We start from the raw sequence: 13,691 nt of genomic DNA, 5'->3' as shown, positions 1-13,691 counted from the left end.
TAATATTGGAAGCGTTAAATCGTATAAATTCTGAAACTTTATTTAATTCTTCCAGTATGTGTTCAATGTTTGCATAATATCCAGGAGTAATTTTACTTTTCATAATTTCATGACCTTCTAATTTGTACCAAACGATATTTTCATCTTCGGTGACATTATGACACGTTAAAGGAATATGTATTTCACTTAATCCGACACACCAATCCGTATCTGTTAAACGTACAGTATTTTTCAAATTATTAATGAAATGGGTTGGACTATTTTTAGGATAAACGTCTGTACTTGCATTTGAAACCAGTGTAATGTAGAAACTGTCTTCGATGCTTTCAGAAATCATTTTCGTTTAAAGTGAAGTGTCAAGTTCGAAGTTCCAAAACGAAATGGTAAGTTTATACCGAGTTCATCTTTTAAGTTTACTTCTATCGTATCAAAATATTTCTTTTCAACTTTCACGTACTGCGGGTTATGAAATAAAATATTTTTGATTCGTCCATACCGCTCGTAAAATATACTAATTTTACGAAGTAAAGGTCCAATTTCTTCTTGTTGTTTTACAATATCCACACATACGTTAACTTCTGTTGGAATATTATAATCAAGGTTACAGGGATATTTTCCCTGAGGAGCCAGAAATTGTTCCCTATGTTGATCTTTTATATACACCACTGAATTATAAAAATTTGAATTTTCATTCATAAAACCGAGTATATGTTGTAAACCTTTTGTTATGTCTAGAATACACCGATCACGTGACCGGAAGGAATGTTGAATATACACTTGATTCTTAAAATAATTATATTTTATTATACGTACTTTCTCGGGAATTAGATTTAAGATGGCTTTAATGGATGCATAATATCCCTCTGTTACTTTAACAGGATATCGAATATATTCACCATCAATAAATGTATCGATTGTAATTTGTTCACCCGGACCAACATTATAAAAACTCCACGGTATATTAATTTGTGTTAAGCCCACAACCCACTCTCCGTCCGTTAAATCTATGGCCCTTGCAAGTTTTACTCGAAATGAGGATGTTGTATTATCAAAAAGTGTACTACTTGCATTGGAAGGTAACGTCACGTAAAAACCGTGTTTCAATGACGAATTCATTATGCAGACTGAATACTAGATACTCGAATCCACGAATTCATACTTTCTGGGTAGCCTAACCATTTTACGAAAACCCACCCCTTCTTACGTTGAAGAACTTTTTCAATTAAATAGGTCTTGTTTGAGCTTAGAAATATTTTTTGTAATTCTTCAGCATAAAATATTCCTTTAATTTCATCACCATTCCAGTCTTTTAATTTATAAGTTACAGGATTTGATTTTATACATTTATCAACGAGAAATATTTCTCTAGACCAATTTGGCAAATATCCTTTTTCAAGCTTATGTTTATATTTAGTAATACGAACATAATCTCCTGCTTGAAATTTACAAGTTAATTTCTTCTTGTGTACAGTCTTTCCGTACAGCGTATTCCACACTTGATTGATATTTGAATCATTTACTTCTGCGGGTGCCATTTTAATAGTTGAATGATAACTATGATTATAATTGTGTACAATTTGATCCAACACATCAATGTACCGATACGTATTTTCTGCAGTAAAATAACGATATATTTTACTTTTAATGGTACGAATTACTCTTTCTACTAACGCACATTTCATTTCCGAATGTACACTATAATGATTAATCCCAAAATCTTTAAACACTTTCTTTACATGGCGATTATAAAATTCTGACCCTAAATCAGTTTGAACGTGAACCAGTAATGGCACTTGGTTTAAAATTGAAGTTATTGCATTAGCCATTTCAGGCCCTTTCTTTGTTTTCACAGGAATGCAATACAAGTACCGCGAAAAAATGTCAATTGCACATAAAATATAGCGATATCCGTCATTATACTTTGCAATATTTTGCATGTCCGCCAAATCGCATTGTAATGTTTCATTAGGACCACTAACATAATATTGTTTCCGTGGAAATGTTTTTCGTATTGGAGCGTGCATTGTATATGCATCTTGTGATGCTAACCATTTTTTAATTTTCTCTCGGGATAATTTTGTTTTACGTTCTAATGTACTAACACTGGATAAAGATGCAGGATCTGAATACTTGTAATAGATTTTTGATAATTTTGTCATTTCTTATTTACATTTTATATTCTTTCCAATACCGAAATACGTTAGCTGCAATTGCGGGAGATACTGCAGTCGAAGAAGAATGCCGTTTTCGAATTTTACTGCCAGTCACTTTCGGGGTTGTAAAAGCAGGTGAAGGCGGTCCTGGTGTACGTGAACTAATAAACTCCCGAGGAACATTAATATCATCCAATAACGTTTTAAATGGCTGTAATCCTACTGGTTGTGTTGAATATTTTCGTGTACGAACGACATCATTTACTAAATCGATAATATTGGAACCGGGAATGATATTTCCATCGATAGTTACTGTACCTGTTTGATCCCACGAGATTTTCTGTGAATTAATGAGTTGTTTAAGTAATAAATCCGTTTTCCATCGAAGTGTTTTTGGTACTGATTGTAATATATCGGGTACAAGAGTTAAAATACCACTATCTGTACGACTACTTGCATTTTCTGAGTCAACAATGGGTAGGGCAATAGGATTTTCCGGTGTGGGACTCGATTTATAATGTAAATATTGATGTAATACTTGCTGATACAATTTCCATTTTTGTTCTCTACTCAAATCTGTACGTTGTAAGATTTCGCTCATATCTTTATCTAGTCTTGATTGATGTGCTTCATGCGTCTTTAAATTAGATTGTATTCTATGAAGTGCATTTTCTGGAACTAATAGCATTTTACGTAATTCCGACATGTTATCTTCCAAAAATTGTTGAGGCTAAGGCACCAATGAGTGGCCCGAGAATTAATGGAAGTAATGCACCACCTTTCTGTAGTAATAATTTCTTTTTCTTTTTAAGAGAAAGTTTTGAGGAGAGAGCACGTAAGATCTTCTTATGTCTACGGAGCCTTTGCTTCTGAATTAATGATATGGGGATATTTCCTTTTATAGTATTTTTTGCTACTTGTGATATGGTACGAATCAAATCACCCGGTGCGTTTTGAAGAATAACTTTCCGATCGGATGGCTTGCATTTCGCAAGCGTGCAGAGCGTATTGTAATGATGTTTTACCTTCAACATCTTGATGCTAACTAAACATAAAACGGTGTGGCCGCGTTTTTAACACTACTGTACACATGCATTATTTCTCCGGGAAATATATTTGTTCTCAGTCGTAGGGCATCATGTGTTTGTTGTGTAAGGTCAAACAATAAATACGTGTGTGGTTTTTGTGTAATTTCCTCAAAGACATTCACGAGTTGTTTGCTTTCACGAGGCATAATTTGTCTTGCTAAATATTCAATTTGTAACTTATCACGTGGATTCTTAAATACCACTATATAATGTGCATTTAAACTAATATCTCGAGCATGCCGGTTTTTTGGAAATAAATTTTGAACAATAAATATTACGGTTAATTTCTTGTGGTGAGCGTACTTGGTAAATAATTTGGCCACATCGTCATTTGTTTCTGACATTAAATCATCTAATATGAGTAATGAATTTTCACTTATATCAAAAGTATTGATATCGGGGATTCCTTCCAGAAAACGTATTTTTGCATCAACGTCCAAGTTTGGTATAACTGCGCCATAACACCATACAATTTCTTTAAAGGAAACATTAAACATATCATTTCTTTCTTTGATTAATCGATTCACAAAGTGAGTTTTACCAGCACGGGAAGTTCCGGCTATGAGAATAGTGCACGGATGTTTAAAACGTAACATCTTTGTTGCAAATGACACAATGTGATAGAAACTCTGCTTTTTATTCCCCCAAAAAAGAACGAGTCTCTGGCCAATCATTTATGAGATCTATAGCCATACGGAACAGTAACACTTTTTGGTACGTCAGTCACATTGTCAGCGTCTATTCGTCTGCGTTTACTGGTCACCATTCGATGTGTCTTTAGTTCTCTTCGAGAAAAGATGCGCAAATCTGGTTTCCGAACAATTTTGGATGGCATTTCGATTACAGTTGCCTCCCGATTCCCCGTCACTAAATCATAAAAACTATCAAAATTAATTTTATCACTTGTTCTGTGATTTAATGTTATTCCACGTATTTTATACACATTTCATTTCCCCACTAGCATTGCGTAAAGCGTAGGCGTAATTCTTTGCACCTAATGCTATTACTTTACGTATTTCCCAACCTTCGGGAACTTCATTTGTTAACCCACCCAAATACGAACTTAATTTTAATGGGAGTTGCTCATCTTTTCTTTGTATAAACATGATACTGTCCGTATCGCAATAGATTACATTCTGTTCTCCAACACTTGTTAGTAGATCATACAACCACAGTCGTGCCCATGAGGTTATAAATGCTGCCAGCACAACATTTGAAAATGCTAATGGGATATTTTCACTCTCACAGTCTTTATATTGAACAATTAAATGAGTTTCACCAACTGGTGTTACAGCTTGAATTTCATATTTAGGATCTGTTAAAATTTTTAAAAAATCCTCTGCTGTATCAACCATTGTACACTGTGAAAGGTCTGTTCTTTGTCCCCATTTCCCGTACAGCGAATTCAAAAACAGTTTCGCTGTACTGCGCAGGCCTGGATTATATTCTATGTTCTCATAATTTAACTGTATTCCCTCATGCCTGAAATATTCTTGAATGTACTTTTCCTGCTCTTCTTTTGTAGTGCATTCTGCAGGAAAGCCTGAAGCTTCTTGTTTCATTTGTAAAAAGGATTTCACATATGACCCAAATAATCCTTCACAAACATCTTTTTCCGGGACTAATAAATCAAACTCCCATATTTCATGAATTTCAATTAGCTCATACCCATTGTCTAATGCTTTGTGCAGTTCGGGGGTACAAAACGTACCGGTAATGATACGTTCAAGATCTATGTGCGTACATTCATCATCATTTTGTTGGTCCATGCACGATTTACACAATCCAAAGATTAATCTTCCTCCCGTAACATAAGGGAGGATTGGAAAATATAAATCGGAGGGTGGAAGAACACTGCATTTTACAAGTCCATGAATGTTTCGCACATTGGGGAAATTGGGGCCATTGTGTACTTTAGGTACATTCACAGGCATGCCTCGTTTACACATTGTTGCGGGATAAAGCGAGGTGACATCTACGTAAACTACGTATTCGTCCTCTGCACAGTCTACATATAACTTAAAATTTTCTGTTCTACCTCCTTGATAGGCAGATTTCGGAATGAGAGGATCACGAATATGTTTGCACCGTTGTTCGAGGATCTTCTGTATATGTTTATCACGTTTTACCATTGCATCCCATTCACATTCCCAAATTTCTATTAAATTATAACCTAATTTTTTCAAATAGTTGCGGCAGTGCACTGTTTGTTCGTATCTCTTTTCAAAAGTGTTGTACGCACCATTTTCTTTGCATAAAATGCTATTTCTATTATCTTTATAACAGCTTTTACAGGAATGCCAGTAACATCCCATGAACTGATATATAGTGTTTGTTTTAGCGTCAAAACCATCGACTTTATATCTGCCAAACCGTTCCTCCAACGCATTATTCGAAGTAACAATAGATCTCTTTGTTACATGTTCCATATACTTCAACCATTTTAATGCTTTAATACTCTGTTGTTGAGTAAGTTGGAACCCGTTTGGAGGAATAACTGGAATTGTGTTTTCAATCAGGTGATGACACCGGTACGTCAACATTGCTAGACTAGCGATCGTCGTGCTGGAAATAAAACATTGAATACCATTTGTTTTCTCTTCAATCATGGAGGTAAATTTAATTACTGCCTCCGCCAATATACGCACATCGTTCCGGCAGTACTCCACCAATTCTTTCTGAAAATCAAAAATATCACCATTCCGTACTCGCTCTTCATGCCACAGCATAAGTTCTGCCCGGTCTGCCGTACTACGTGAGTCTGGGTCATAATAATGCAATGCCGGCCATTCTCCAACATAATTTTGATGTTCCTCTGTATTAAAGAGGTATGGAAAATCTCCTTTTTTCAATTCCACATTCAATCCTAAGGTTTTCGGTAATTTGGATAATTTTACACCAAGATAAAGAAAAGTGTCCCGAAAATAAAAACGATTACTAATACTAATTTGAAATATCTTTTGACCGTGCATAAGAACATGTGGGGTTATTTTTTGTTTCTCAATAAGTGTGCGCACACAAAATAGGCCATCATATCGCGAATTATTGTGAGCAAGTGCCACAATAATCTGATACTCTGGCCTTTCCATAAGCACATGTTCAATAAACTCCTCCATGGATGTGAAAGAAAACATACGGTTCCCGGATATTTTATCCCCGCACTTGAAACACAAACTATCTACTCCTGTATTTATGCAGTGGAAACATACATTCAAACAACAACATAAATTTACGGCATGCTCCTTTTCACCTTTCTCATTTGGTGCTAATAGCATGGTTTCCACATCAAATATAATATACAAAAACCGTTCAGTGCGTTTTAGCTTACACTTTTGAACGAAACATCGATGGCCAACAGTTACGTGCACTTTACAAAGACTACAATAGTAGTCGCCGCATACATGAGCTGATTTTCTTTTTCTCACATCGTAAATTACACCACATGCGTTACACAATTTCACGTAATCACATGTGGATTTCTTTACTTTATTTAGTGTTAAATGGTTATTAAAGCAAGTGCCTTCAGCAAAGTTTCTATTACATTGTGTACAATGTACCAATTTCGCGTTAGTTTCTTTACCATGAAAATGTTCACAGTACGAACATCTCATCTGACATTGGTGAGTCGTACCTGATGCATTATATCCTTCCAAGCACGAAAAGCAAAAACTTGTCTTACCCATAAACGAAGTAATATTCTTAATGGGCTGGAAATGGCCCACAGTATCCCCTCTCTGATACAAAATAAATATCTTTTTCTCAGCATTTATTCCTGGGTAGCGTACCACAGGTGTTCTGGAATCTTCCGGTAATTCATATACTACAATTTGATAATTCTTTTTCACTAAATAATTTTGAAAAGCAACTACATCTTCCAAATCAAATCCCTGTTTCCGTTCAACGTACATTTTCGCATCGTTACACAATTTTTGTGCTTTATTTTCCCAGGTTTTGCGTGTAGGCAGGGTCATATTGTATAAAGCCTGCTTACTCTCTTCATGTTTCGTAATCCAATATACTATGGATTTTGGCAGACAAAGAAAATCACTAGCCTTTGTGGCCACCACATGATCCTTGAGAAAAATACTCATTTCTGCATATTTTCTTACCGCTGCGCGTTTACCTATACCCTGCCCGTGTAATCCATCAACGATATCAAACCGGAATTCTAATTGATTTCCTAAAAGAAATGATTCATTGCTATTTAATACGTTTTCCACCGTTCTAAGAACCACATCGGTATTCAAATTTTGACGTTTTCGCCATGGAACAAACACTTCTTTATTCAGGAGATCTCGGTCGGAATTTATTCTTAAACCGACAAAATCGTGGGGTCGTGTATCCCTCAGAACGGTAGAAAGCGCATAATCCATCATGGATGTAATATAATCCACGGGATTTGTAATTACATATTGTACAGTTGGTTTTACAATAATTTCCACCCCTTTCATATTGAAACGCGGGTACTCTCTCACATTTCTCCCCACAATTTCAAACATATTACACACTATTTCATTTCCTCCATACCCTCGCAATGGAGGGTGCTGAGAAGTTGTGGGTCGCATATCTTCTGAATAATGTGCATTATTCAGACGATCAACACGCGCATTTTCTTCCTCAATTTCTTGTAATTTTTGCCACAACATCTCTGTAAACTCAGTTTCGGAATTTTGAATTTCTACTGGTTCATCCAAATTAATTTCATTTAATAGTGCCCAATCAATATGTAATGAGTCATCATCATCATCATCATCATTATGTTCTGATTGAACATTTTCTCGATTTCCCGTAAATGAAAAGAACGCGGATACACTTTTGTCACTCACTCGCTCTAACTGCCCCTTCTCAGAAGCCATATAATTTAAATATGACATAAATGCCGCATCATACAGTCGATCTTCACGGAAAAATCCGTGGTCAAAAAGCTCTATAATATCCGCTGCTGAGCGAACATTATTCAGAACGATATATTGATTATTTTTATAATATAGGTACAAAAGCGATAGTAGATCACTTACAATTTCAGACGATCCAACATACCCTGCTGCTTGCAGGTCCACTACTTGTTGCCAAGTCTGTAAAACACGTTCAGCACTATCCAAGCCTCTCAGTCTTCCCTGGAAAATGGTTTCATCAATCACGTTAAATTCCTCAAAGTAAAACTCCATTTTTTTCTGTAAAATACAAGACAAAAAAGGTGCAATCAATATATGTATACAATGACTAAAAAACCTGAAAACAAACAAAATTTTGAAAATAATACTAATAATAATAATAATAATAATAATAATAATAATAATAATAATAATAATAATAATAATAATACTTACCGAATAATAGTTTATTTCTGTTTAAGTGATAATCCAATTGAAATCCACGTCTTTCGTGCTCTCTGCTTTTTTCTCGATTCTATCACTTATTTGCTTCAGCACCTAAAACAGAAAAGAAAAAAATGCAATTAGTTACCGTATTACGACTTTTCAAATTACAAAATATAATATTCAACGTAACACTAACGCTCAACCATATTGGCTTTGCATGTAAAAGAGCCATGGTTCGATTCCCGGGGCGCATTCTGTTAACTACCTATCCAATATAAGATTGTAAAATATACCATTTATAACTGAAAAAAGTCTACAGTGCAAGCAAGCGTACGGTTCTCCACGTGGGATAGCCCTGGTTCGAGTTCCGGCAGTATCATGGCTCCCTACTCAATAAAACTTCTCATATACTTTCTAAATACCAGTTATATCTTACACAATTCATAGCTACATACAAGTAACAATATCTGCTAAGCAAAATGTTTGTCGTACGGCTTTTCACGTGAACAAGCCCTGGTTCGATTCCCGGGAGCGCATTCTGTTGACTTCGTGTTATATCTTACACAATTCATAGCTATGTATAAGTAATAAGTTCACACTGCAAGCATACAATTTAGCGTACGGTTCTCCAAATGGGAGAATACTCATTCGATTCCCGGTGCAATCATTAATGTTGCTTCCCTACATATTACATTATACTATATCTTAGTCAAGTTATAATTCCATAAAAGTACACCGAGTCATATCATTTTTTCAATACCGGAAAATCCGCAATCAATTCCCGATAAAACCAAACAGTTCCGTCCCCTTATACTCCAAACAATTACAATATGTCCCTTTCCCATATAAAAATGAACAAGTATAATACAAGAAAACTACAACGTTATTACTTACCAATCTTCCAATCTCTCCTAGTAGTAAAATATCTTCTTCGCAAAGTTAACACTTGATGTTCTTGGTGCCCTCTTCTTTCTAAATGTACACATCATGCAAATGTATCAGTATTTATATGCCCTTAAATCTTTCCAGAAGGTTCGAGTGTGTTCTTTCCCCTATTCCAACAATCACAATTTCTAGAATGTTCTCCAGCAGCAGCTGTCGCGTTACATGTGCTGAATATTAATGAATTACCTTGTTCTACGTGTGTGATCTGCATATTTTATTTCCGAAAAGGTTTTTTCTGTATTCTGCTTGTCCAATTAACATTTCTTTTGACCGGAAACCATTTATTATATGTCATGTTACCTCCGGCCGCACCTGCATACATTATGTGTCATTAGTATGCGGGGAAAAAGGGTGTATCCATTTTTTAAAACGTGCATTACCAAGTGCTACCATGTCAGAAAAGTACACACTCATGAATATTCATGATTGTTTACTTTTATTTACGAATCTACTCCTGGTTCGTATCTTAAGTTAATCTTCAAAATAATTCAAAGCGTTTAACACTTTCTTAACTGTTTTTTAATATTTGACCATGAGAAACGTACATAATTAACTTTTCTGCATATCCAACAAAATATCTAGACCTTCATACACACACTTATTTTCTCGTCAAGATGTCTACGTACATGTACATTTATTTACGTCGTTTCTATAGTAACAACAACTCTTATTTCAGTTACCGATTACACAAATAATATCTCGAAATCTCTATATGTCTTTCTTTTTCTTTATACATTATACTGCTCACATAATACGCCTCTGATCCCTTTCCGTAAATAGGCACAGATTGCTAATGCTACATACAACGTTATCGTTGTATTTACGATATAAAATGTGTTTGTCATGGGCTATATTACTATTAATTTCAATTTAATTATCATATATAGTTATTTCCTTGTTGAAAAATACTTTTTTCAGTAGTCAGCTCCTCTAAAAGAGTACAGGTTGTGTACCGAAAGCCAAGTAGTTAGTCCTACTGCTATTATTACTATTATAAATGTCAATATCTAAAAGAGTATGAAGTTCTTTTTTCACTTATATTTACTCATCTCAGGTAAGTAAATACAAACAAATTAAAAAGGAACAAAAATGGATACCTTGAAAGTAAAACGTAGACAAATTCACCAGTGTTCAGAAGATACTGTCTGAAATTCACTGAGCAGAGTGGGTCGGTGAGTCACACTGAGTTATAGTGGATCGGTGGTTCAGTGGAGATCACGGTGGTTGATGAGTCACAATGGGTCAAGTCCTGTTCACCCACTCAAAAATTTTGTCCCATGACCTACTCCATTTCTGGTGTCTATAAGCTTAGAGAACGTGCTTTCGGTGCGGGATACACGGGTTCGATTCTCGATGAACACCCACGTGACTCAGATCCCAAGTTAAGTTGTATATTCATGTCTCACATAGCCTCGGTGCTCAAAAGGATGTTAAATTTCAAATCAATGAATAGATTAGTCTTTACATTGACTGCTTCTTGAAGCTACGAAAAGTAACAGCAAATATTCACTCAAGTATGAGCAAACTTAAATAACAGTTAACTTTATAAGTACTAATATGAGCTCTGAGATCATATTTGAAGTTACTTGGTAAGCATTTTTAGTAATGTTTCATACAATGTGTATGTCAAACATAACTGAATTTCATCCTATGTACTTGTTCAGCTACGGTACTTGGGGTCCCTGGTTCGATCCCAGCTCGCGTCGTGTGGATTTTGTGGTGGACAAACACCGTGTTCGTGGGTTTTCTTGGGGTTCTCCCGTTTCCTCCCACTTTCTTCATTCCACCATTTCATTCATTCCTCATCATCACCGTCTCCTTTAGCCTAACCGGCATAACCGTGGGACGTAAAACTCAAAGATTTCGTTTTCATCCTATGTACTTGTTTAATTTCGATAAACTGGAATCACAAAATAAAAAAGAATAGGCCTACGTAAAAAAATGATACTTTTAAACAGAGCAAATCTGAGGTCACGTGCTAAAAAGGAATAGTTTTTTTTTTAATATACCTCTTTTCAAGAAAGAAATAGTTTCTCTCTTTAAAAGTACAATTTCTCACTTATTCTCTTTTACTATATTACATTAATAACAAATAAAAACATGTTTTAATATTGAGAGTCTACTCTTGCATGTAGGTGTGTAAAAGGGATGCATTATGACTAGTTTTGCATTATGCCTAGTTGTCTATCTTTTAACTTGAATTGAATTCTCTATACGTCCGGAATTTTTCCAGATTGAAAGGTGGTGACCCTATCTTCGTTCCATGTGTCCAATTCAGTAGGCCCTCCTACGAAGAATGCTGGCTAATATCGTCCTCTTCTCTCTTATCCATTTTAAAGCACCTTCGTTTGTTAGGCAACAGCAGTGGCGTATTTACGATTTTGTTTCGGGGGTGGCTTTGCTAACTTTCGGGGGGGGGCTTTGCCTGGAAATGTCAATTTCTGCAAGATATTTCATATACTTTACCATAGTAAGTAAGATTTCGGGGGGGGCTTAAGCCCGGAAGCCCCCCCCCTCTAAATACGCCACTGGGCAACAGCAATGCAATACTTGTCCTGCGTGAGAATACCAGCTACGATAAGATAATTTACCTGCATAAGAAGCCACCGTTGAAATACTGCCTAATAAAATAGGAGCAAAGCGTCTATAGGCCTATGTGTTTGTAAAGTACATGTGTAGTAAACAGTTTGCTGTATTAAATTTTAATACAGTTTGAATATTCCAAACGCTAAGATAGAAGTGCAGAATTTGAATAAATGAGGTGTACATCACGTTTCTGCGAATTAAACAACAAATGAGAGAATTTTTCTTCCTTCTTTTGTGCAAAAAAACTGTATAAATGTTTGAGCGAAGTTGCGGATAGTGTGGTGTGAACATTAACAACCACCTCTGCGATAGTGAGAGTTGGTAGAGGGTAAGAAGGCCAGCAGGCAGCCATGCCACCTGCACTAATGAATTTATAATGGCCACGGGACTGTGCGCAACGGGAAAGAAAAGAAAGGAAGTACAATTGCACCAGACAACCAGAAACCCTTTTATCTACAGAATACACAACACACCACTATCAGTAGCACAACTCTTAATATTAAGGAGTTATGATGTAAATACTAACCTTGGTAGAATATTCTTTTATGTTTTACGTATTGTATAGTCCTTTACATTTTGAAATTAATATTTTATATATTTAAAAAATATTTGTTACTGCTTGTTGCCCCGAAGCAATCGGGTCGTCTGCAAGTTGTCTGGATGCTAGCGACATCTCTCGGCATGTGGTCTAAAGGTTTTTCCTGTGTTAAACTAACATAGTGAAACAGTATTATTTAAATTCTGTTTTCTTGATATTATTTCAACAAGTGAATCAAATTTGTCTTTTCTAAACATTAGGTGTGATCAGAACTGTTTTAAAATCTTGCAGACTTCTCAACAGGGGCGCCTCCACGGAGGGATCCGGTCCGGGCGCGTCATCCAAACCTTCCTAACAACATATATTTATACAGTTTCTCAATAAAACTGTACTTTATTTAAATGATTGATGTGGCATGAAAATTTGATCTTATACTTCATCTCTACCTATTCTTTCCCTTACAAAAACAATCTAGATCTACCATTTTTCCCCCTGAAAATGTAGGTGGAAGTATTTTAAAATTACTTATCGTCTTTTCGGGTGCAGAAAAATACCCGTTCAATACTACATAGACGTAGTGGCTTGTAGTATTGGACTCCTCCCCAAAGCCTTGACCTCTCCTAACAAAAATATAGGTGGAAGTATTTTACAATTACTTATCGTCTTTTCGGGTGCAGAATAATACCCGTTCAATACTACATAGACGTAGTGGCTTGTAGTATTGGACTCCTCCATAAAGCTTGGATCTCTCCCAACAGAAATATAGGTGGAAGTATTTTACAATTACTTATCGTCTTTTCGGGTGCAGAAAAATACCCGTTCAATACTACATAGACGTAGTGGCTTGTAGTATTGGACTCCTCCATAAAGCTTGGATCTCTCCCAACAGAAATATAGGTGGAAGTATTTTAAAATTACTTATCGTCTTTTCGGGTGCAGAATAATACCCGTTCAATACTACATAGACGTAGTGGCTTGTAGTATTAGAGCCTCCTTCCCAAAGCTTAGACCTCCCCTAACAAAAATATAGGTGGAAGTATTTTACAATTACTTATCGTCT

General features: G+C 35.7%; 1 protein-coding gene and 1 long non-coding RNA gene across 4 annotated transcripts in view; one reads left to right on the top strand and one right to left on the bottom strand.

The window, feature by feature from the left end:
- The window catches only part of klg (klingon), a 1,029,592-nt gene that overhangs the window by 798,512 nt on the left and 217,389 nt on the right, over positions 1–13,691 (top strand). The window lies entirely within an intron of this gene.
- Positions 8,065–9,526, bottom strand: LOC145660702 (uncharacterized). Its single transcript, XR_014126863.1, has 3 exons — positions 9,457–9,526; positions 8,572–8,673; positions 8,065–8,415 (listed from the first exon to the last, which is right to left on the bottom strand). It is a non-coding gene; the product is annotated as an uncharacterized LOC145660702 (long non-coding RNA).

The sequence above is a fragment of the Thermobia domestica genome, chromosome 9 (assembly GCF_964235325.1).
Source record: "Thermobia domestica chromosome 9, izTheDome1.hap1.1, whole genome shotgun sequence".
Lineage (NCBI taxonomy): Eukaryota > Metazoa > Arthropoda > Insecta > Zygentoma > Lepismatidae > Thermobia > Thermobia domestica.
Note: the sequence above shows the minus strand (reverse complement) of the source record. Positions and strands in the feature narration are given on the sequence as shown.